This window comes from Muscardinus avellanarius (genome assembly GCF_963383645.1).
Source record: "Muscardinus avellanarius genome assembly, chromosome: 15".
NCBI classification, from domain to species: Eukaryota; Metazoa; Chordata; class Mammalia; order Rodentia; family Gliridae; genus Muscardinus; species Muscardinus avellanarius.
The window spans coordinates 28140484-28167372 of NC_137801.1; positions in this window are offsets into that span (position 1 = coordinate 28140484).

Below are 26889 nucleotides of genomic sequence, written 5' to 3' on the forward strand. Positions count from 1 at the left end.
ATATCCAACACTCAGCTCAGGTGGTACTTAACGCTCTCCGAAAAGTCTCTAACTCCGCTCTGTCTTTTTCTGCATATACGTGGTTTCAACTGATTACCAAAACTCTGTCAGTTCTAATTCTCATCTCTCCCACCTTGAGCCCCTCGAACTGTTTCCTCTACACATCGCTTTCCCGGCCCTTGTGAGCTGCAGTACCTATAAATGCCTCTCAGTGTGCCTTCGCCTCTCAAACTAATTCATTTCATATTGTCCAAGATGTTCCCTTATGGAAACCCAAAGAAGACAATATCACCCAGCCAAACAGAGTTTACATTTTTGTGGCATCACCTTCCTCCTGAGATCCCACTTGTCAGTACATTATCACTCTTGCCAGTCCCAGTTATACCCAACCAGGTCATTTCTTCTGGTGCAATGGGACTCTCAGCAATGTCATGTGTTCCAACTCCACCACTCCCTGTTTCTTGGTCACGGTGGTCCCACAACTGACTCTACAGCTATGCCGAACTACAATACCTGATTACCCCACCCAAGCTTACAAAAAGGACTGCTTTTCTCCCTATTCTGGTTGGGGTATCCTTAACCTCCTCCCTCGTCAGAAACAAACTTTCAGGAGGGACTCTAGGCTCTGCTTTATGGGCCACTGATGATTTAGGCAGCAAACTTGAAAGTGCCCTCACGTCGACTGCCGAATCATTATCGGCCCTACAAAAACAGGTTACATCCCTGGCCCAGGTAACGCTCCAAAACCGCAGGGCCCTTGATCTCTTGACAGCTGAAAAAGGGTGGAACCTGTGTTTTCTTACAGGAAGAGTGTTGCTATTATGTTAATAAATCAGGCATAGTAGAGCAAAATATACTCAGGCTTAAAAAGGATCTCAAAAAACATCCCTTTCCACATGGTTTCAGTCCCCGATACTTAAATGGATATGGCCCATCCTGGGTCCACTTTCTATTATATTTGTTGCCTGCATGTTCTTACTCTGCATAACTAAGCTCATACAAAACCAAACCAGGTAAGTAAAATATCTAATCAGACTTTTAACCAGCTTCTCCTTAGAAACTACCAGCTTCGAAACTCGGAAGATACCGATTCCCAGGGATGACTGACAGCATACAGAGACGGATCCCTTCGTGATGGAGACTCATAATACACGCCATCCTGGAAGACAGCTGGATGATACCTCCTATCCACCATCCTGATGACTGCCTCATGTCTTTGTGGGATCTGCATCTTCAGAGAACATTCGCCAACTTTTGCCCCGACGACATTTACCTTTTATGGCCTGGACTTGGGGCTGCTTTCCCTACTCCTCCCAGCCCCTTCCCATTGCCGCCCCCTTTCAGCAGGAAGTCGTCAGAACAATCCGACACTCCCTGCCCCTAAAAAACCAAAAAGGGAGGAATGTTAGGATACGCAGCCCAGTCATTCCAAAGATGGAGCCTCTCCGGCTTCTCTTCCGGATTGTGCTGATTACCTCATAGCCAGCCAAAGAGGGCACGGGATGCCCAACAACCAGTCCCCTGATAGCACACTCACTGGGGTACGAGCCACCCAATCAGTAAACACCCCGTACTTTGTGCGATCTTCTGCTGTGAGCAGAAGCTCCTTCCTCCCAGCTGCCTGATATAAAAGAGAGCTGGGCTGTCTTAATAAAGCTTTTTCTTGCTTGCTTGCTTGCTTATCTCCGATGGCTGGCCTTGGGTCTTTCCTTTGCCGACCCCCCTTCATTGGTCCCAAAGACCCCAGACCCCCCTTCAATATACATCAGTATATATAACACATATATATCTTATAGGTATATATAAAACTATCTAAAATATTATGGGTTGGCAATATAGAATTATCAGTATTCACACCATATATATAATATATATTAGTTTAATATATAAATATCAATAATATAGAAATTCCATATCATTATATTTTATAAATATTCTTATAAAAATTTTCAGTTTTATATAGGTTGATTTTATGTCAGTTTATATACTTATTTTATGTAAAATAGTAGTACACAAATTAGCAAATCAGTTGCATATATTCTGTGTAATGAACTGTTAATAATATGATAAATTTTAAATTTAAATATTTTTCATTGTGGTACTGGGGATGGAACCCAGGGGATTTCTATCTCTGGGCTGCACCCCTGACCTATTTTATATTTTATTTGGAAACAGAGTCTCACTAAGTTGCTGAGACCCTCACTAAGTAGCTGAGGCTGGCTTCAAATTTGTGTGATCCTCCTGTCTCAGTCTCCCAAGTACTGGAACTACAAGTGTGCACCACCAAGTCTGGCAAATCTTTTTTTTTTTTTTTTTTTGGTGGTACTGGGGTTCCTGGAAGCCCTTCTACCTCTGGGCTATACTCACAGACCTATTTTATTTTTGGAAACAGGGTCTCTTAAGCCAGGTTGGCTGGCTTCGAACCTGCGCAATCCTCCTGTCTCTACCTCCCAAGCGCGGGGATTACAAGCGTGCGCCACCACGCCCGGTCAATCTTGTCAAGTTTTGATTTAATTGTTGTAATTGCTTTGTAAAAGAATGTGGACAGTTTCTTCTCACTCTGTTGGATTCACCTCCTCCTTAATTGTTTGCTTAAAGTAGCATATAGTTTTTATCCCAAATGTCACTATCAAGTTCCAAGAGATGAATCTGCATTGGTACTGAAAGACATTAAAAAATACCTTGATTCAGATACCTGAAGCATAAGGCTGAGAATTGGGAATTCTAATGAAGTGCTATAATTATAGAATTATTAGTAGTTTGAAGAAGACACTTAATATTTTAATTTATCCTTTTCTTCATTTGATGTTGGAAATTTTTAATGATAGTTGCAAAATTTGTGATTCCCAAAGATCTTAGACATATACTTCATGAGTGTCAAGCATGCAATTGATGAAATGGAAACATATTCACAGCAAACATGCAAAAGATGGTCTCTATTTCCCCTCGCCTCTCATGCTGAAGCGCAGCACGCCCTTAAGCCTCAGCCACATGGGCCCTGCCCATGTTGGCTTCTGGAGGTTCATCCATGCCTTGTTCCAGATCTTAGAGAAAAAGCTTTTGGATTTTTTTTTCTTTTAGTATAATGTTAGCTGTAGGTTTTTTATATATATAACCTTTATTATGTTGAAGTATGTTCCTCTTGTATTTAACTTAATAATGAAAAGGTGATGGACTTCATCAACTGACTCTTCTGTGCTTATTGAGAGGGTAATGTTTTTTGTTCTTTATTCTTCTGATATGGTATATCTTATTTAATGATTTTCTTTTTGTGGTACTGGGGTTCCTAGAAACCCTTCTACCTCCTGGCTACACTCCCAGACCTATTTTTATATTTTTTTATTTGGAAACAGGGTTTCCTAAGCTAGCGAGGCTGGGTTCGAACCAGTGTGATCCTCCTGTCTCTGCCTCCCAAGCGCAGGGATTAGAAGTGTGAGCTACCACGCCTGGCTTATTTAATGATTTATGCTAAGCCATCTTCTCACTTCTGAGATGAACCCCAATTAATAGGAGTGAATAACCACTTTAATATACTATTAAAATTAGTTTGATGGTATTTTGTTGAAGATTTGTGCAGATTTATTCATCTGTGATACTGATCTGTGTCATACCTTTTTTGTTGTATAGTTGTCTGGTTTTTGTATTAGGATGATGGTTGTCTTGTAGAATAAGTTGGGAAAAATTCCCCTTTCTTCAATTTCTTGGAATAATGTAAAACATCTTAAATATTATGAATATTGGTGTTCTTTAAATGTTTAGTAGAATTCAGCAACAAAGCCATCTGGTCCCGGGTTTTTCTTTGATGAGATATGTTTCTTACTAATTTAATTTCATTATTTGTTATTAATATGTTCAGTTTTTCTATTTATTCATTATTTCATCTGGGTTGTAAGTGTCCAAGAATTTATTCATCCACTAGGTTATTGAATTTGTGGGTGTATAGTTATGAATAATAGACCTTAATGATCATTTGTATTTCTGTGGTATTCATTGTAATGTTTCTTTTTATCACTAATTAGAAAAAAAATTGTCTTTTCAATTTTTTCTTAGATGGCTAAGTGCTTGTTGATTATGTTCCACTTTTTGAAAGACTATTTGTTTCAGTGATCATTTGTTTTGCTTTGTACTTCATTATTTTTATTTTATTATTTTACTGTGGTACTGTGTATTAGAGGGTGTTCTCCTTCAAAGCTATACCCCCAGCACTATTTTATTTCTTATTTTGAAACAAGGCCTTGCTAAACTGCTGGAGCTTGCCTCAAATCTGCAATCCCCCTGTCTCAGCCTCCTAAATACTAGGATTACAGGTGTGTGCCATTGTACCTGTTATGTTTTTTTCAGTTTGAAAAACTTCCTTTATTGTTTCTTGTAGGAAAAATCTGGATGTGATAAACTTTCTCAGATTTTGTTAATGTGGGAATGCCTTTATCTTTTCTTCTTTTATAAAATAATAGCTTTCTGAGGTATATTATTCTTCATTGTCATATTTTTTCCTTCAGAATATCCCATCCTACTTCCTCCTGGTCTGTAAGATTTCTGCTGAGAGGATTTTTTTTTTTTTTTGGTGAATTGGAATGCTCTTATATGTTATTTTTTCTGGCACTGAGGATCCCCTCTTTGTCTTTAACCTGTGAGATCCTGACTATAATATGATCTTGATGTAGACTTGGTTGTGTTGAATTTGACTGATGACCTTTGATTTTCTTGTACCTATATATTTATATTTGTTCTAGTTTTGGAAGTTTGTTACTATCTCTTTGTATCTTATTGTTCTTCTCCGTATTTTATTGTTATGCTAAAACAGAAACTTTAATCTCTCACCTGGTTTCCTTAGTCCTTTGGAAGGTATTTTTGTGGGGGAATAACTGCTTGAATTATGTCTATGAGAAGTTGAGTGCCAGTGGGTCTCATTCTATCACCCTCTTGATCTACTCACCCTCCTCTTTTCAGTTTCAGTTGCATCCTTTCAATGTCTGGTATTTTTCTTTGTAAGGAGTAAGTAGAAAAACTAGAGTCCACCTGGTTTCATGTGACTAATCACTATACTCTCCTTGTTCATCTCAGAAAATATGTTTATACTACACTAGCTTTCTTTAGAACCTTTTGAATCCCAATAACCCAAATACATGCTCTTTCGTGCTGTTTTAAGATTCTTATAAACTGTTTTCATTTTCTTCATTCTTTATTATTTTTTCCTTTGTATATTATTTTTCATTTTCTTTTTGGTACTGGGGATTAAACCCAGCAGTGTTCTACCTCCAAGCTATACCCACAGCCCTTTTTATTTTTCATTTTGAAACAGGGTCTCATGAAGTTTCTGAATGTGTCCTCAAACTTGTAATCCACCTGTCTCATGCTCCGAAGTACTGATATTATAGGCATGCATCACCGTGCCTAGTTCCTCTGTATATTTTCAAATAACTTGTCTTTGAGCTTACTGATTTTTTTTCTCTCCTGTGTGATCTTTTGTTATGGATGACCGGTGCCTACTACTCTCTTCTCCTTTTAATCAGACAATAACTCTCCTTGTATTGTACTTTCTGGGGTTGGAAAGGGATGGATTTTTTGGTCCCATAATCACTGATGTCACAATTCTGTGTTTCATCTGGACTCCCCAGCCCAATGGAATTGGCATAGCACAGGAGCAGTACCAAGGCTCATGCTGCTATGGCCTGCCTAATGCTAAGATGTACTTAAGGCCCAACACCCCTGAAGCTAATCAGAGTTGATATGACCCAAAGTATAACTAGGGCCATGAATTCCACTTGGTACTATGATGTGCCTAAAAATTCCATTCACCAGCACTGACCTGGGGTACAAGGACATTGAGTTCTTCCTTGTTCTGGGTTTCACTGTGGCAGGCCTGGTACTGGGCTCCAAAATTAAGGTCTGGACTTAATTTCCTCTCTTTTTCCTAAGCAGAAGGTCTCTCCCTCAATTATGTTCTGATTGGTGTTAGATGAGGACTAATGTAGGAAACTCTAGCTTCCTGCCTCCTTCTCTGTATCTTATTGTTATGCTAAAACATAAACTTTAATCTCTGGCCTAGTTTCTTTGGCTCTTTGGAAGGCATTTTGTGGGGGGAATAACTGCTTGAATTGTGTCTATGAAGTTGAGTGCTGGTGGGTCTCATTCTACCACCATTTTGATCTATCCACTCCCCTTTTAGTCTCAGTTGCATTCTTTCAATGCCTGGTATCTCTCTTTACAAGCAGTAAATAGAAAACCTGGAGTCAACCTGGTTTCCTGTGACTAATCATCATATTCTCCTTGTCCATTTCAGAAAAATATGTTGATGCAAAGACCACTTACACCTCTCTCTGCCACCATGTCATTAGACTCTGCATCCCAAGTCCTAAAACACAATACCAATCTTATTCCCACTAGTTTAAACCATGGGGAGAAAAATGTGTGTATTTCAAATCTTTCAGCTGTGAGCAATTCCCCAGATTAATATACTAGTTTCACAGGTAGCAGAAAAAATAAAAAAAATTTTTGCTCTAGAAACAGAATGTTAACCCTATGTGCTTAAGGGCATGACTTTAAAATCTCTTTGTTGACTCCTCTGTTATTATAGCCTGAATTGATCTCAGGATCTTATGGCTTCACCCAGGCTACAAAAGGCCACGCTGGTATAAAACCTGAGGTTACAGAATGTTTGCTTGTCTGGGTCTGGGACCTGCCATTTAACCTTCTGGGCCCAGTGCAGGACAAAAATGAGAAGTCTCTTGTTCTAAATGCATAGAAAAGTGCCACGACAGTTACTAAAATAGAAAGCTTTTCACTTTGTGTGAGGTCTCATTTTCTCCTGGCTTCTCGTGGTGTGTTTATTTACAATTGAATGCCATTCTGAGTATAGAAAGTTAATTTTTTCCCCTCAGGCCCCTGCTCACAGCCTCCAGAAGCCCCACATATTTATGTAACCACCTGCTTGGGAAGCTGGGTGCTCTCATACCCCACCCCCCATGATGGAAGAGGAAAATCAGCTGTCTTGGGCATCTTTTATAAGGGTGGTAATCCCACTTGAGTTTTTCCCTTATGACCTAATCACCTTTCCAATGTTCTGCACACTTATTAATACTATCATGTGGGAGTGTAAATTTTTTTACAGTTCTAGGGGTTGAAACCAGGATCAGTTTACCTCTGATTTACACCCTCAGCTCTACTTTGTTTTTATTTGGAAATAAGACACTGCTAAGTTGTTAAGAACCTCATTAAGTTGCTGAAGCTGGCTTTGAACCTGTGATCCTGCTGTCTCATCCTTCCAGGTCCTGAGATTACAAGCATGTGCCACCATACCTTACTCGTGGATTAAAATTTAATATGAGAATTTTGAGGAGACATGAACATTTAGACTATGGCACTCATTTGGAATCTGGCTGCACAGCTGTGTATCATAGGCATGCCAGGACCCTGCTCATGGGGCACCTCAAGGTGGCAAGAATATGCACATTGCACCTTTTCCTCTGTTCATGATCATGCTCTGTTTCCTCATGAAACTTCACATGTAGTGCACAAGTCAAAGATCAGATTGTTAAGAATTTCAAGGCAATAGCTAGTCATGGTGGCACACATCAGTCATTCTAGTACTTGGGAGGCTGAGATGAGAGGATCACAGGTTCCAAGTCAGTCTCAGCAATTTAGGCCTTCGGCAATGTAGCCTGTTTCAAAACTTAAAATAAATTAGGTGGGGTGTAGCCCAGAGGTAGAATACCCTGGGTTCAATCTATGATACAAAAAAAAGGAAAAGAAAAAAATTAAGACCATGACAGCTGAGCATTAAACTAAGCACAGAACCCTTTTAGTTGTGGAGACGTGTGAGTTTGCAAAAGTCACCAACTCATGAAGCTGTCTCTTGGCCAACATCACTTTTAGCATCATCTAATGATAATGACTTTGTCCCTAGATGTGAAGGAAGGAATAGTGCGGTACTCATGGATGAAGAGGCTCAACCCCTCGGTGAAAAACCCCAGCATCTTCTTCCCAGAGGTGAATGTTGGGCCTGTGCTTGTTATAGGGTGAGAGAACAGGTGCTGGCGATTGTTCTACAAAGCCATTCGGGAGCCCTGTGTTCTAATTCCATCTTTACTGCCGCTGAGCATGATACAGCCTCGTTGAATGCCAGTGTTCTCCACTGTGAAATGGTGATAATATGGACCACCTTGTAGGACTATGGTGAGAATAAATAATAGATGATCCATGCACACTATGGGGGCTATTAAACATAATTTTATATGCTCACTTTGGAAAGTTGTCGATCCTTTGTTACAAGAGCCGCAGAAAGTCGTAGTAGAAAGCTGTATGCAGAAAAAAATCCTGAACGAGGGTTAAGAATTTCTGTCACTTGATTCCAGGGAGCATTAAGTTCCTCGAAATTCATTAGGCTTTATAATCTCTGAATTATTAAAACAATTAAAATTATAGTTTTGGTAATTACCAACTCTTTGGCTATGGAATTTTCTGTCTGAGAGAAATGAATAATTACATGCCTAAATTAGGAAGTAATTTGCCCACTTCTGGTTTAGCCTATGGATGATATTTTTTAGGGTATGCATATACATGAGCATACAGACCCATATATATATATATATATATATATATATATATATATATATATGCAATGTTTCACCTTTGGAAAACAAGTTTTGTTCCACTTTCTCCTTTTTTTCTTGCATGCATGCAAATATGTCTGCTTTTCTTTGCCTGGCAGGGTAAGGGCACTAGCAAATACTGGCCTGCATGTTGCTTTAGGTCTCCTACCAACCTCTAGCAAACTGGTATGGTGTTGATCTCTTCTTACTTTAATTTTTATTCTGTAAATATGCAGCTATTTCAAGCCTTGAAACATGAGTCTTTGGATCTATAAGAATATATATATACTTTCCCTTGGAAGTGATTGCCTGGTCCATTTTACTCTTGACGCCTCATAGAAGTAGCATAACTCTCCAGAGGACAGAAAGAAGACAGGGAAGAAGGGAAGCAGACCTGAAGAGAACATGACCTTTCAGGAAGCACTGAATAGGTTGGCTACTTCCTAGAGGCTCAGACTGAAGTCTGGTCCATAAAGGAGTCCCATGTACACCAAGGATCTCGGCCTTAGGGAAGGGATATTACTATATGTAGAAGATTCTTCCTGATCCTATATTTCTGTCTCTCAAGTGTTCTTCCTTTAAAACACCTATTTTAAATTATGATCTATGTCTGCAATGGCAATAATATTTCTTAACCCCTGGCCATTCTACACTCACTTCTAGCCCCAGGGAAGTGTAACCATAACTTTAAAAGAGTGGAGTGATTTATAAAGCAGCTTAAATTTTTCTCTTCTTTAACTCCAAACTCCCTCAGGGACCTAGTACTTTCTTGATATTTAATGAAAATGTGGGATGTTTCCATATTTTCTTCAGACTCCTGGATGTAGTAGATTAAAAGTAATCCCCAGGTCACAGCTGGTCACAAGAATAGTAATTACAAGATGCCCTCCAGTGTAATAAAAATTTCTTCTTTAATTTCTGATTGACACATCTTTTATCCTTTTGTAAGGGACATGCAATGGTGCGGTTTCTTTCATTTTCCCCCACCTAGCCTCAGTATCTCACTTTTTTTTTTTTTTTTTTTTTTGCGGTACTAGGGATGGAATCCAGGGGCATTCTACTTCCAAGCCACACCCCCATCCCTATTTTTTTATTCTTTATTTTGAAACAGGGTTTTGAGTTGCAAAGGGCTTCATTAAGTAGCTGAGGCTGTCCTCGAACTGCGATCATCCTGTTTCAGCCTCCCAAATGCTGGAATTACAAGCATGAGCCACCACACCTGGCTTCTTCCATATTTTTTTTTTATTTGTGCTTTCTTGATAAGCAGACTCTGACTTCAATAAGGTCAGGATGAGAAGAAGAAAAAGAAGAAGAAGAAGAAGAAGAAGAAGAAGAAGAAGAAGAAGAGGAGGAGGAGGAGGAGGAAGAGGAGGAAGAATGGGGAGGAGGAGGAGGAGGGGGAAGAGGAGGAGGAGGAGGAGGAGAGAGAAGAAGAAGAAGAAGAAGAAGAAGAAGAAGAAGAAGAAGAAGAAGAAGAAGAGGAGGAGGAGGAGGAGGAGGAGGGGGGGGGAGAGGTAAGGGTAGAAAGTGTTGCTGTTGACTGAGGCTCTGGAATTGGCCCTCTTCTTTCTAGACTTGGAAGATGCTCACAGCTGATGCTATCTCATGGCTTTTAGAAAGCTTCACTTTCTAGAAAGGACCCACTTTCCTATCTTTTGTAACTAGTCATCTCTTTCTTTGTTTACTACCTGATATCTTCTGCGCATGGAGGTGCACACCTGTACTCCCAGTACCTCAGATAGGATCGCAGGTTCCCTGCTAGCCTCTGCAGCCCTGTGAAGCCCATGGCAACTTAGCGAGACCATTTCCAAATAAAAAATAAATTAGGGCTGGGGGTATATCTCAGAGGTAGAATGTCTCTGGGCTCAATCTCCAGTACCTGTTCTCTGGTGAAACATTCCCCCAAAACGTCCTTCTTGAGTATAAACTCAAATTACTTCAGCCTTAATCCTGGTAAGCAGTTCCAATTTAACATATTGCCACATATTATTTTCCTGTTAGCCACTGGAGTTTAATTTTGTCTTAACACCCTATTGCAATGTAATTATGAAAATAAAGGCAGGATACCATGCAATGATTAAAAACAAATACTTTGCGGTTTAAGCCTTCAGTTATAATGGAGTAGCAACTAATTTAAAGTAACTGAGCCTTGCCGGGCAAGGTGGCACACGCTTGTAATCCCCGCACTTGGGAGGCGGAGACAGGAGGATCACGCAGGTTTGAAGCCAGCCGCGCTGGCTTAAGAGACCCTGTTTCCAAACAAAAAGTATAAAATATGTCTGGGAGTGTAGCCTGGAGGTAGAAGGGCTTCCAGGAACCCCAGTACCACCAAAAAAAAAAAAAGTATCTGAACCTTAAGTTCTTTGTCTATAACTTGGAATAATATCTAATTCTGAAACTTTTTATTAATAAAATTATTAAAAGATCTAGAACAAAGGCACTAAAAATGTGATTACCAAAAATGTGATTACCAATAGCTTAGAGAACATAGGTACTCAACCAACATATTACATCTACACTATCTGAGCAATCATACGGTCCCAGATTTAACCTGTTCTACGGGGATAAGCAAATGGTTCAATACTCGACCTTCCATTGCATTGTCTGGAGCATGTAGGAAATTGGTTTTCAGACATTCCCTGGCCAACCACTTTTAAGAAGTCCTTACTTAATGGGTACTGTTTCTAATTTTCCAACTGTCTTCCTAGACAATTTATCTTACCACCTTTCAGATATTCCTATGGGCAAAATAAGATGTGGCATTCACATTTTTATAGATGAGTTGTTTGGGACAGAGTATGGGTGTCCTATGTATTCTGGATCCAGAACCCCACTTACCTGATTTGCCAGTGCTTTTTGGTATGTTTTGGTTCTGCTCTACTGTCATAGCACCAGTGATAAGCCAAGTGAATTTTAGCTCAGCATTAAGAACAGAGATATGCTAAGAATAAAGGTATGCTATTCCCTATGCATACAATCCATCTGGGGACCTTAGAAGTAAAACCCTTCTTGCCTGGCCTTCATCTGTGCAGGGTCTCTCTGGTGTAAGGGTGCAGACATGCCTCTGGTGAGTTTCAGACCTGCTCTTCCCCCATTAGGTACCGGTCTTTCCTTTCATTCAGGAGATACCAGTTCCCCTAAAAACCACCCCATTGACATGCCAATAACAGAGCTGAACATGTTGACATCCAGCTGTTGCTTTCACTACCAATTTGTTTTAATTGGTCTCACACTGTTTTCCCCTCACTTTTTTTTTGTCTGATGTTGGTTTAACTCTGTCTGAAACAGCCTGGTTTGAGCTATAAACCTTTTATGAGAGAAACTTGCTGGTGTGTGGGAAGTCACAAGCAGCTGGCCGGGCCTGGCTAGCAAGTCTGGAACAGTCTAGCCCTGACCTTAGCCATCCAATGATTTAGTTTGCTCTTTTATTGTCTCCTTTTAAAAATGCGATTCCCAATAGCTTAGAGAAAGATCATTTCTCTAGCCAAACCTATGAGGACGTATTCTTATTCATAAGTGACATATGAAGAAACGTAAAACTAGGCAGGAGCTTGGGATGAAGGGTGTTTGGCACTTATTGTTGTTGGGGGAAAATCCTCACATAATTTAAATGATCACAAGTAGGATATTTTGGTCCAGTCAGTGTTACTAATTAACAATGGAGCAGAGCCCAGTATGGGGAGTGCACTTGGAGGAGGACCGAAGTCCAGATGGTGGGCTCTTATCCAGATGTTTGGTCTTTAGTCAAGCTGCAAGGTGACCTCAAGGAGACCAAGGAGAAAGGTACAGCAGGCTTTTGCAGAGGATGTCCTTGTTGGTACCTGCAGCTGCAAACTACTTAGTGTATCAATTGGTGTGAGATAATGGTTTGATTTATTTACAAAGAACCATAAAGCAGAGCTTATTCATATTCCATAGATTAGCTTAGACTTTCAGTTATAATTAACCCAAGGGAAAAAAGAACACACACACACACACACACACACACACACACACACACACTAAAACCTTCAGGGGACAGAGTTTTTTTTTTTGAAGAAACATTAGCTTTTATATATGTTTAATCAATATTTATTGAGCAACAACAACCATTTTATAAACACTGTCATAACCATTTTAGTGTTATGTAGAAATGAGGCCACTATCCTGATGGAATTTTTAATCCACATGATAGAGAAAAACTATCATAAATGATTTCAATACAGTATGATAGAATGGAGTTGTGTCACAAATGCAAAAATAAATAAAACATCACAGGAGCAGAGATTTCTTCTGGAGGATTTATTTAGGTCACCAAGAGCAATACTTGCAATAAAATTATATTTTATTCTGTTAGGTGTAAATTACCTCAGTTGTCTTTTGCACCCATAGTCACTAAATAAATGTCCCATTCTAAACTGTGACAAAAGCGAGTATCTTTTTTTCTCTTCTTTTTCTTTTCTCGATGTGAAAATTATGTAATCAGTCTACTTTAATATGTAAAATGCAAAAAGACTGAGTTCATCTAGAAGACAAAAAATTCACTTTTTTTTTTTTTTCGGTACTGGCGATGGAACCCAGGGGCATTCTACCACTGAGCTACACCCTCAGTCCTATTTTTTATTCTTTAGTTTTGAAACAGAGTCTCACTGAGTTGCAAAAGGCCTCACTAAGTAGCTGAGACTGGATGCGAACCGTGATCCTCCCGTCTCAGCCTCCCAAATCCTGGGATTACAAGCGTGCCCCACCACGCCTGGCACAAAATTAACTTTTTATCCTGATTTAAAAGGGTAAATTGAACAAAGAATTATCCTTTTTTTTTTTTCTTTTTTTTTTTTTTTTCCTTTGGCAGTACTGGGGATGGAACCCAGGGGCATGATACCTTTGAGCTACACTCCCAGCCCAGCCCTAGTTTTTAGTTTTTTATTTTTAAATTTTTGAACAGGGTTTCACTGAGTTATAAAGGGCCTTGCAGACCTCCCAAGTGTTGGAATTACAAGTGTGCACCACCACATATAAGAACTTTTTTTTAGTTGGAAGATGATCTAATTACAGAGGAAAGCTGCATCACATTAGGGGATCTTGGGCTCTTGGGAAGCGGAGTGCAGGTGAGGCTTTCTCCAGGTGGGCAGAGAAAGAGCCCTTGATCTCAGATGCCTACAGTCAAGGCAATTAAGAGCAAGTGCTCTGGGTCATCTGAACAATTTATTTTCTATGGGACATTTCATATCCTCACAATTTAAATTGGTAAGCAGAAGTTGACTAATTTGGTAAATTTAAATTTAAATTTTAAGTGTAATACCTAAAGTCAAATGTAGAACCACCTGAAAGGAATGAGGTTAATTTCTGCAGAATTAACTTCAAGTGCATTAACTATCTTTCTTCTTAAAAGTCAACAGAGAAATATCTACCCATCTATTCCTTCCTTCCTTCCTTCCCTCCCTCCCTCTCTCCTTTATGCTTGCCTGCCTGTTGTCCCCATTATACTGGAGTGATAGATGTACTGGTTTGTAATTTTTAGTGGACTGAATAGGACAACTCATCTTAGCTCAAACCATCCTAGTGCAAACGCTCAACCTGCAGTACTATACAGGTAAGCATTCCTTTGCAAGTGTTATTTCTCTTGAAATTTGTATATATATATATATGTATATATCCCCTCAACAATTTTTCAGGAAATGTTAATTTTTAAAGCTCAAGATTCAGAGACAAAAGGCCAGAGAGAAAAATGGTGTGACTTGAATTTATACACATTTCTGTGTCTCAAAACCTAAGGACCATCTATTATAAAGATCAAAATGAAAGGATGCGTTAATGTTTAGCTGAAACTGTCAAAATTATACTGTCCTAAATTTGCCTGAAAGCTTATCAGTACTATAAAGACTAATTTCTCTACAGCTTAGTGGATTGAGACTAGAAAATTATTTAAAATATCCACCAAGTGTCGGGCATGATGGTGCATGCTTGTAATCCTTCCGCTTGGGAGGCTGAGACAGGAGGACCGCACAGGTTTGAAGCCAGCCTCAGCTACTTAGTGAGGCTCTCAGCAACTTAGTGAGACCCTGTTTCCAAATAAAATATAAAAATAGGTCTGGGAGTATAGCCCAGAGGTAGAAAGTCTCTGGGTTCCAGGGTTCCACTCCCAGTAATACCAAAATAAATAAATAAATAAATAAACAAACAAACAAACAAAATATCCCCCAAGTGACCTTGGATAACAATAATAGGTAAAACCAGAGCAATGTGATACATTTGGAAGATGCTGAGCTGTAAGAGGAGCTTTCCAAAGCCATGATTAAATAGCAGAAGTTGCCTCTAAGTACACTGAATTTTTTTTTAAGCAGAATAAATTTTTATAAATGTGACCTCAGTACTATATAGTTAAAGCGCATTTGCTAATGATAATAAAATCCTGGGACAAATTCTTGGCAAGGCATAGATTACCCTAAGGTACTGGAGCCACATTTAGTGTAGGCTGCCAAATATTTTTGAGGTTAAATTGCTCTGGGGCTCATTGTCAATGGGATTTCATCTCTTCTTTTTGAATCGATGATTTCTTTTGTTGGATTTAGACTGTCTTTGTATTCTCTTGACATTCATAACAAAAGATTCTTGATTTAGAAATACTGTTTGCTAGAAAAATCCACCATCAGTGGGATGAATCATTCTGCCCATTACCTACCTCTGTTCTTCACTTTTGTGTGAAGCATGAGCTAAGGGGTTCACCCCCTGCAGTGCTGGGCCCAATTTCCACTTGAAAAGCAAATATTTGTTTCTATCCGCAGCAGTCCTTCAATCTCTCTTCACCCTTCTACCCACTTCCTTTACTGGTTCATCACACAAATCATCCTGATCTAGATTTTTATTTAGAAATTTTAAATCATCAAGATGAAAAGCAAGAATAAATTTGATAGTGAAAACTTTGGATATATTACCACAAAATTTCTTGCTGGGAATTTTCCCAACCATTTAGGTATAATGATTGGCTAGTTTTATTACTTAGTTTTGCTATCGTGCTTTTTCAATAACTAGGTATCAGATATGTACGTGTCATATATTTTTATAACTTTTACTTTATTATGTCAATTACCGAAAGGTCATTCAAATTTTTAGCAGAGCTGATCTATCTAAGAAACATGTACTTCTAGAAATTTGTTCAAAATGGAGAGGCTCCTTCTTTTCCTTTTTAAATGGGAGGCAAGGGATTAGCTATAGTAGCCCATTACGTTTTCTTTAATTTTAGCAGTGGATAAAATATATGCATATGGTAAACTCTTGAGTAGTAAGAAAGTCACACATTCATAAAGTTAAAATAGTTGTCGGACATCTGTAGTGCTAATTATGGTCTTCATAATTGAGTGTGTCTGATATTGTGTTAAATGTTATATATTAAATCCAGAGTTCTGCTGTAAATTATGTACCTGATATATTTTTACCAAGTAATTAAATATAGGAAATCCAAGCTTTACTTTCTTAGCAAGGATAGGTAAAAATGATCAAATACTCTGAATTATTTGAGTGACTAAAATCTGCAGCATATAGGAGACACTACCATACCATGGTAAGTATGAATCAGTTCCCAAATAAGACAAACAGATTTTAAATCTCTGCTCTCTTACTAGCTATCTCTTAGAGTTTTGGTTAACTATTCAGCTTCTTTAAGCCTATTTTCTCAAATAAGTAAAATGGGATAAGTATATGCATCTCAGAGTTCTTGTGAAAATTACCATGTAAAATATTTAGCAAATTGCCTGAGACATGTTTAAATACTAAAAAATGCAGTTAGTTTTTTTTGATAGGCTGAATCAGAATTATTTTGCAGTATAATTTTCTACAGTTGTTTTTATTCAGGACTGCAGGCTTACATTGTATACGAAAATTTTTTCATATTTAAGAAAACATGTAATGGTGGTTTTTTTAAAATATTTTTGTTTTTCAAAATTTAACTAGCCAGAAAATTTTTAGAGCTAGTTCAGCTGGTAACATTTAAATTTTTGTGTAGAACTTGCTTGATATTTCTATATTAATATTATGTATAACTTATGAACCTCAGTCCATAACTTGTTCAAAATATTTTAAAGCTTTATCCATAAATGTCAAGATTTATATCTATTTTTATAGATACAAGCATTTTTTTCTCTTTAGAGAGTTGATTTAAAATATTTGATAAGTTCAGTTCTGAGCTTCCTTAGCAAGCTATTAATTAACTTAATCATTTTTCTTTGAGTGGATCATATTTTCTTATTTCTTTGATTCTTTGTGATTTGTTATTGTTGAGAGCTACATTTTTTTTTCTTTTCTTTCTTTCTTTTTTTTTTTTTTTTTGTTGGTACTGGGGGAGGAACCCAGAGGCTTTCTACCTCCGGGCCATACTCCCAGACCTTTTTTATATTTTATTTGGAAACAGGGTCTCACTAAGTTGCTGAAAGCCTCACTAAGTAGCTGAGGCTGGCTTGGAACCCGTGCAATCCTCCTGTCTCAGCCTCCCAAGTGCGGGGATTACAAGCGTGCGCCACCACACCGGCTCTGAGAGCTACATAATTGAATATTGTGATATAGTAATGAAAATAGATTGTCCTTCCTTAGTTACTCTTACTGATTTTTATTTTTTTTTATTTTTTATTTTTTTGGTGGTACTGGGGTTCCTGGAAGCCCTTCTACCTCCGGGCTACACTCCCAGACCTATTTTTACATTTTTATTTGGAAACAGGGTCTCCCAAGCCAGCATGCGTGGCTGGCTTTGAACCTGCGCGATCCTCCTGTCTCTGCCTCCCAAGCGCGGGGATTACAGGCGTGCACCACCAAGCCCGGCTCTTACTGATTTTTAAAGGCTGCATTCATCTTTCTGTTTAGTTACTACTTTTTCCAACTTTTTTTTCAAAGACTGTATTCTTTATTGTGTATGCTTTTTAAGTTCATTATGTGTTCCTTTAGAATGTTTGACAGGTTTTTCTTAAACATCAGGAGCTAAAACAGAAATGATAAACACCAATACCAGTCTTTGCAAATTGGTTCTCTGCTCTGCATTTCTTAAACACTCTGATCATTTTTTAACTCTGCCTTAGTCTTCTCTTCCTGCATATGCCTAGCTTATGATTATCATCATAATCAGCCAAAGGGAAAACTTAGGGACTTCTCAGGGCTTTTGAGAGATTGTATTCATCTGTTGTGAATAAATATAGCTATATATTATGTTTTTTTGTTTGTTTGTTTGTTTTTTGTTTTGTACTGGGGATGGAACCCATGGGCATTCTACCTCCGAGTTACATCTCCAGCTCTAATTTTCTGATCTTTATTTTGAAACAGGATCTCATAAATTGTGGAGGGCCTCACTAAGTAGCTGAGTCTGGCCATGAACCCAATTTCTCCTGTCTCAGCCTTCCAAGTACTGGGATTACAAGTGTGAACTACTGTGCCTGGCTATATTATGTGTCTTAATCATAACTTTTCACACCAGGCAGCTGTTAATTTTTGTTATTATTCATTTTACAATGTTTCTGATCAATGGTGGCCACTGTTTCACATTCAATGGGTCTGAATTATGTGAAACAGAGATGTAGCAATACTTCAGTAGTTCCCATACAGGTTAAAACAGACAAAATAATTTTAAGTAGGATGTGATCTACTACCTCTGGAATTAGGCACTAGGGTCACATGCTGGAAAGAGTGGCTGCCATTTCAAGATTGCCTTTGAGCTGGTAAGGGGCTGGTCCAAGGACAATAAAAACACCACAAAGATTTCCTGCTATTTTTTTTCTTGAATTAGTATTTATTTGGTTGATAGAAACACAGGGCTGTTTTCCAGAGTTCAGACAAATTTAGTTCTAAGTAGTTCTTGCTTGTTTTTAGTATATCTGTGCATGATGAAAATTTGAGATTCTCTATTCTGCCATCTTATTAATATAACTCTTCTCTTTTATCTTTTTGAAATGGATTTACTTACTATCTGGACAAAGTTATGTTTTTATATTTTTTATGAAAAAAGATATCTTGATCCTTGTTAGGTTTGATTGCTAAAGCTAGCATTATTCACTTTAGCACATAACATAGAAGATTTATCCTTCTGATATTATATTTAGATTTATTATCTTACTATATAAGCTATTCAAATCTTTCTCAAAAAATAATACTGAAAAAGCAGTTTATTAACTATTTGGATTATTTATTCACATGGTAAAGCATATTTAAAGTCTAATATAGTTCAAAATTATAATGATGAATCCTGAGCTTTTAAAGTTGTATACAACATAGTCTCTGATCCTAAGCTACTGAAACATAACAAAAACTGAGGAAAATGAATGTTATAAAGTATGCACCAAGTGCTAAAGGAACCTAGGGAAATCTAAGTATAATTCAGGGGTAAGGATAGTAAATTTTATATGCAGAGGAGATATTTTAATCAAAGGCTTACAACATGAGTAGAAGGTTAGCAATATTCATGTTGAGATGACATTATATACTACCTGGAATATCATGTGGATGAGATGGACGGCATGTACAAAGACCTAAAAATTTAAATTGCAGCTTAATCTGGGAATACAGAACAGATAGTTAGGGTAGAATAGGCCTGAGGGAGAAGATGCAAGAAAGAAGACTAAGCAGTTAGGTTGTGAAAAGAGCATGAGAGATAGTGATGTCGAAATGTATTATATAACAGGCAAGGACATTCGACTACCATATAGAGAAAAGAATAAGGCTCCCCAGATTGACTCCTCATTCCTCTATGAATTCGAGCACCTAAGAAGTTTTTCAGTGGGTGATATTTTAGGTAGAGCCAGGGAACAATATATGATTTCAGGCTTCAATTAACTCAAAACCTTTAGTCACTACTACTACATTTCTTCTTCTTTTTTTTTTTGTATCACACATATTCATAACTCTTCTCAAATGATTAATCCTGTTCCTAATGATCTCATTTTTAAGAAATGACTTAATTACCTACTGAATGTTAGTGGTAGAAAAACTAGATGCTAGGAGGAACCTCTGATTTCCTCCTTTCAACTTCAGATTTTCCAGTTACTATATATCACTCTTCTTTTTACATCAGTTTTAACACCTTCCAAATATAATTCCACCTCTACCCTGCATAATCTAATCCAAGTTCTTTGAAATATCCATTGTCTTCTCACTTACTTTCATTTTCAATTCATTTCAGTCTTTCTTCTTGTCGGTTAAAACCCTTAGATGTTTTCATCTTTTATCATCTAACTCATTTTTGGATACCTAGAATAAGAAGCCTACCTTTCCCCAACCACTCTCTTAAGAATGCACCTTTAAAGACAGCAATGATTTTCTAGTTGTCCAGCCAAGAACTTTCGCTCCAGTGTTGTCTTTCCCAATAGCAATTGACGTAGCCTACCTTTTTTGGTTTCCAGTGGGGTTCCATTGGAATATCTCTGACAGTGTTCTGCATTTAGCTGCATCTAACTTTTCTGAATCTCAAGGACATTGTACTGCTTCTGTGCCAAGGTCTCTGTCTTTGCCATTTCTTTGCCAGAAATATTCTTCCTAGATTTCTACCTGGCTATCTTCTCACTACTCAAGTCTCTGCTCAGGATCACTTTTTCAGTAGAACTGCCTTTAACACTCTAGAGCTGCCCATCTACTTTCATCTTGAATGGGTGGTGTTATCTTCATGCTATCCTGTTTGCTTGTTTCCTTACAGCTTTCTATTCCCTCCCCATTAGACCATGAGATCATTGAGAACAGAGGCATCTTCTACATTTCTATCTTGTTAGTTGTTCCATTCCCAACCTAGAGACTCGGCAGACAGTAATTTCCAATAAACATTGATGAACATATAAATGGAACACGAAGCTTTTTCTCTTTCATTGATCCCCTTTCTTTTATTCTTCCTTTTTCCTTATCCCTTCTTTACTTTTCAGAATAAAAACTGATGTTTATATAGTTATTTTATACAAAATATTTCCTTCTGATAAATACTGGGCGTAATACAAATTAGCCAGCCAAACTATGTAAATGTACACCTGACCTTGGTTCTTTCTAATTTGTCTTCACACTCTCTTCCTCAAGGGGTGTTATCATGTTTTGAGCTAATGCTCAAATATTAATTTCTGCCCTTGACCATTTTCTATTTATAATTTCTTTAACCTCATTTATGTGACTATTTATGTATGGTGCATTCTGTACTAATTATTCTTCGAACTTTAATTTGCTGGGCTCTCGTTAAAAAAATAAACCAGTGGAATTCTTGGCCTAATTGTATACTAGTTTATTGTCTAATAATAGGAACTAGATATGCAAAATTTAGCTTCACTTGAAAAAAATGCTATCTTCATTTGTGGCAAACTTAAATTAGGAGCAGGAAACAAAAGACTGCTATTATTATTTAAAAAATGAGACCACCTACTAATAGAATATCATGTTCAATGTCACTTATGAGAAGTCCTTCCTAAACAGATATCCAAATAATAAGGTAGGAAGACTTCCTATTTCACTAGTTCAGATAAGTGACTCAGTATGCCAGATGTATGCACACATCTGTAATTCCAGTACTTGAGAGACTGAGACAAGAGAATTGTAGGTTTGTAGCCAGCCTCAGTAACTTCGCGAGGTGCTCAGCAACTAGTGAGATCTTATTTCAAACTAAACAATAAATTCACGCTGGGAGTGTATCTTAGATGTAGAATGCCCTTGGGCTGATCTCCAGTAACACACAAACAAAAATAAATAAGAAAAGAAAATTAGAAAAAGAGGAGAAATATTCAGTATAGTATAGTAGTTATAATCACAGTCTCTCGGATCAAATTCTGGCATCTGCCATCTTTTGAATAAGTGTTGCTTTAGCTACTTCATGTAAAAAATAAGTGTAGAAATGATAATAATACGTACCTTAATGAGTTATTGGGGGAATTCCAAGCATTAATATAAAGGACCAAAACACTTTATGTTTTTGAATTTTTGTTTTTTCTTCAAATGGACTTTACCCTACTGACTGGATTGTGTCTCAGCAGTATAACAAAAATCTGGGCTGCAGAGCTCCTGACATCCCTGGAAGACATTAAGTCCAAGAAGTTTTACATATAAGAGCTGTGGGACTTTCCTAGATATCAACAGCTCAGGGCAGTGATCTCTATTGAAGATCACAGTAGACACAGGAAATGCCATCCCGCCTTCTTACAGCCCTTCAGTGGGCAAGTGCTTTCTCTTCTACTGGATTTTTGTTTTTCACATCTGCTTTTTATGTAAATTTGTCTATGTGACAACCTGATATCTTTGTTTTCTATTTTCTTTTTATTTGCAACCCATTAAAGTTTTCTCTGTTTTTAAGAGGCTTCCAACAACTTGTTTTTGTTTTAAAATTGACATCTCATGAACACTTAGTCAATAAAGCACTGAATAATCCTTAAGAAGAACAATAGCAACCATAACAACAAAAATAGAGGTAACAACCAGAGATTCTACTGAGTTCATGCCACAGAAATTCCTCCCTTAATTTCTGTCAGTTTACAAGACAAGGGGTTACGAGGTGAACTTAGAAGGTGGTGGCTTTGAAATCCTTTTCCATTCTACCTTTTCATTCTACCTTTGAGCTACACTCCCAGCCCTTTTTCATTTTTTACTTTGAACAGGACATCATTATATTGCTGAGGTCTCATTAAATGGCTGAGGCTTTCTTCAAACCTGTGATCTTCCTGTCTTAGCCTCCCAAGTACTGGGATTACAGGAGTATACCACCACATCCAGCTTCCAATGTGTGTGTGTGTGTGTGTGTGTGTGTGTGTGTGTGTGTGTGTTGCTGGGGGTTAAACCCAGAGGCATTCTACCTCTGAGCTATATACCCCTAGCCAAATTTTATTTTTTATTTGGAAACAAGTTCCTGCTAAGTTGCTGAGGATATTCTTGAACCTGTAATCCTCCTATCTCAGCTTCTCAAATATTGGATTACAGGTGTATACCAACCCTCCTGCTGCTTCCTATATTAAAAAATGTTTGCAATGGAAAAATATTTTCTCTTTCAGGAGGAATATACACACTGGACCTGAACACTTTGCTCAGTCTCCTCGCCCATTTCTGTAGCAGCCTAGCCAGCTTTGCCTGACTTTCCCCGCTGGTTCTGCTCAGTAATCCTTGCTTTCAAAGGTTCAGGACTTCTCACTGACTCCATATCAGAAGTACTTGAAGAACACTTTTTAATTTTTTATTATTTTTTATTATTTTTTATTTTTTTATTGGTGCACTGAATTCATACATCATAATGGGATAAAAATAATACTTTTGTAGACATACATGCACACATCGCCAATTAGCCCCTACCCGATCCCCACCCCATTCCCTCCCCATCCCTCCTTCCCATGCTTGCCTTAGTGGTTGACATCTAGTATTATAGCAATTTATCCAATATTAATGTTGATAATCTCACATAACAGTTTCATTTGTCTGATACCAAGCTTTTGATGACTTAAAGATAACATTTCAATATTTCTTTTTGCTTTCTTTCTTACCAGAGAATATGTTTTCTTCCATTTTTTTTAGGTGAAACTATCATATATTTATTTATTTTTCACAAAAAATCTATCCTAATATGGAATATGGACTCTAGGTACCAAAAACGATCTCGAAAAAGAACAAAGCTAGAAGATGTATATTTTCTAATTTCAAACCATATAAAACTACAATAATTAAAACAGTGTAGTACTGTTATAAAGGCAGATATATAAACCATTGGAGTTAAATAAAAGCCTAGAGATAAATTCTTCCATATATTGTCAAGTTATTTTTGACAAGGTTTCCATGAACATTTGGTGGAGGAAATAATAATCTATTAACTTAATATTGTTGAAAAATAATAATTACATGAAAAAGAATAAAATCAGACCCTTACCTACCACCATATACAAATATTAACTCAAAATATATAAAAGACCTAAATATAACTCTTAAGACTATAAACTTTTAGAAGAAAATCTGGGTCATAAAACCTCACAACATTGAAATTTTCAGTGATTTCTTAGATATGATTTCAATGGCACAGGCAACAAAAGGGTAAACAAACTCCCTAAAATATAAAAAAAAATGTATATCCAAAGACAATGTAAACAGAATTAAAAGTTACTGATAGAATGGGATAAAATATTTCCAAATGCTATATCTGAGGGTATATTAGTATTCCAACTAGAAATCCTAAAAATTAGCAACAATAAAAGCAAGCAATACAATTTAGAGATAGGTAAAAGACTAACATAAATAATGAATCTCCACAGATAACCAATCTTAGTTGTCTGTTGGATGGAAAATCTTGTTTCTCTAGTTCTGGTGTGTGTTACCTATTTCTTCTTTGTAGTTAATCTCTGAGTATTTTCTCTAGTGCTGGTTTTGAAGACATAAATTCCTTCAGTTTCTGCTTGTCGTGGAAATTTCTTATTTCTCCATCTAATTTGATAGAAAGTTTTGCTGGGTAGGAAATTTTTGGCTGGAAGTTGTTTTCTTTCAGAGTTTGGAATATGTTACTCCAAGCCCTTCTGGCTCTCATGACTTGGTTTGGGAAGTCTGGAGTGATTCTAATTGGTTTGCCTCTGAATGTCACTTGGCCTTGTGTTTTTGTTGCCTTTAAGATTCTCTGCTTGGCTTCCACACTGGTCATTTTGACAGTTATGTAGCGTGGGGATCCTCTTCTCTGATCCTGTCTAAAGGGAGTTCTATAAGTTTCCTGGACCTGTGTATTGACCTTTTGCTCTATGTTTGGAAAATTTTCTGCTATTATTTATTTGAAGATATTACTTATCCCTTTGGTTTCACCTTCTTTTCCCTCCTCTATTCTGATTATTCTTAGGTTAGCTCTCTTAAAATGGGCCCATATTTCTTCAATGTCAGATTCCTGCTGTCAGATTTTTTCTTCTAAATTAGAAACTATGCATTCATTTTTTGAACGATCTTCTTCTAAGATAAAGATTCTATTCTCCATGTGGTCTAATCAGTTGTTTGTACTTTGAATTGAGGCCTTTACTTCATTAATTGCATCCATTATCTCTTTTTGACTCTCTCTAAATTCTTTTCGAAACACCTCTATTATTTCTACAGTTATTTTCCTGATTTGATCTTCTAGAAATCTCTGAATTTCTGTTTTATTGGGTTCTGATGTTGTGGGGTTGTGGGCATTCATTGCTCCATTGTTATTCCTCTTTCCCATGATTTGGGAAGTTTGTGCCTTCTCTGGGTTCTTCCCTTGGGTCAGTACGACTTCACTTAAGGTGCTCTGGATCTTGAGTCTGTGGTATCTCGGTCCCCACAACTCCTTTACTGGGTTGTATCACAGAATCTCTGTTTTTGAACTATGCTCTGAATCCCTGCAAGTTGTGCTTGGCTTGCTGCCTGCTGCTCCTCTCTGGAGCCTGGTGGGCTGTTGAGGGTGTTGGTCTGGTGCCGTCTGGTGAATTCGCTGCTGCCACCGGCAGTATGGCGCTCTGCCGCGTCCTCGGGTGTGAGGCCGGCATATCTCCTCTGTGGCTCTGGCTCCATTCTGAGTTCCCCTCCTCTCTGGGGCCTGGTACTGCAAGAAAAGATGGCGCCCGTGTCGTTCCCCGCGGCTCCGGCTACAGCACTGTGATCTGGTTTCTTTCTGGTGTCTCGTTTTTCCAGCCCTCTTTTTCTCTGTCCCTTGTAATTACATTTTTTGTTTCTCTGCTGATGGTGTTTTCCGGCTATGAAAGGCGCTGATTTTGTGGTAATGGAGATTGGTTGTTAGCGGGGCTCATAAGCCCCACTTTCCTCCGTCGCCATCTTCCAAGAACACTTTTTTTAAAGAAAGCACTTTATGCCTATTTTTCCCCTATGGACCAATTACTTCAGAATTGCAAGCCTAGTTGTGGAGTGCCCAGGCACTGGTAGTTTTTGAAAGCTCCTTGGATGGTTTTAAGCAAGGGAACAGCAAGGTTTGAGAATTACTACGATAAATGTAGAGCATTTATTTCCAGAGATAGAAAGAAATATAATTTAATTCCAATTTTCTAAAGAGGAAGCTTTATATACTGTCCCTCACTGCCCTCAGTTGCTTTTCTTTTAAGAGAAACAATTACACATTTCTGTTTGCTAGAATAACGATAACAATATATTTATGTACCACTTTATAATAAAAGTATTTCCATGTGCATCAGTTCTCCATTAAACTATTTTTTAGGTGTGTTGTTAGTCTCCCATTATGGTGGAATGAAGGATCAATGAGGTTAGATTTGGGGATGTAGATTATGAAATCTGTCAGTAGTACAGCTGTGTATATGTAGGGAGGAGAAGGCAGAAGGATCCGATTTCCCCTTCTCTGATGCACCTTCCTTCTTCTTGCTATTCAGGGTATGTCCTATGCACCCACATAATCTGACACATCACCTTGGAAGCTTTTTGTGTGTGTGTGTGGTACTAGGGATGGAACCCAGGGGCATTCTACCTCTGAGCTACACCCCTAGTCCTATTTTTTATTTTTTATTTTTTTGAAACAGGGTCTCACTGAGTTTCAAAGGCCCTCACTAAGTAGCCTAGACTGTCCTCGAACCATCATCCTTTTTCTTTCCAGCCTTCCCAATGCTGGAATGACACACATGTACCACCACGCCCGGCTTTGGAAACTTGTTAACAATTCAGAATCTCAGGCCCCACATCAGAACTACCAAACTGGGATTCTTCAGGTCATGTAGACTCTCATTAAGATTTGAAAAGAAAAATCTGCTTTATACCAAATTTTCTTGGAGTTTTCAGTCCTATATTTTCTGCTATCTTTGCAGAAATAGGTTGTATATTAACAATGTGAAGGATAAATATTCAGAGTCCTTGCCTGTTTTATCCTGTAACGCTCATTTATCCATCATTTGTCTTTGGATGTGGGCATCACCCCTCAGCTTTCTTAGTACCCTGGAAATAGATCTCTAATCATTTTCTGCTGCTTTGAATGTGGGAGGAGGAAGAAGTGCGGCTGCCTGGGGAAAGTGAAGCTGCTGCCTCACTCTCTTTTATTCTGTTTTTGAGTTAGATGCTAGAACCTAGGAGAATGTCACTCAGACTCTCTAAAATCTAGACTCTCCATGGATCTTGCTGAACTCTTGTTCCTTATTACTATCACTCACAGTCCCTAAGAGGACTCCGGGGATCCTGCAGTAACATCTTCCCTCATACGTGATTCTCTCGACGACTTACTGAAAAGGTTCCTAGTGGTAAGCGTTTTGCTTTGCTGAGCTCTGAGTCCTTCTCCGCTTCTCTAATGAGTTCTGTACCTGGAGAAGTCTTGGAGATGACAGACAGCACTCCTGTGAGGCTGCAATTCAAAGGCTAAAGCTCTTTTATGGCTACTGCAGATGAAATGAACAAGCAG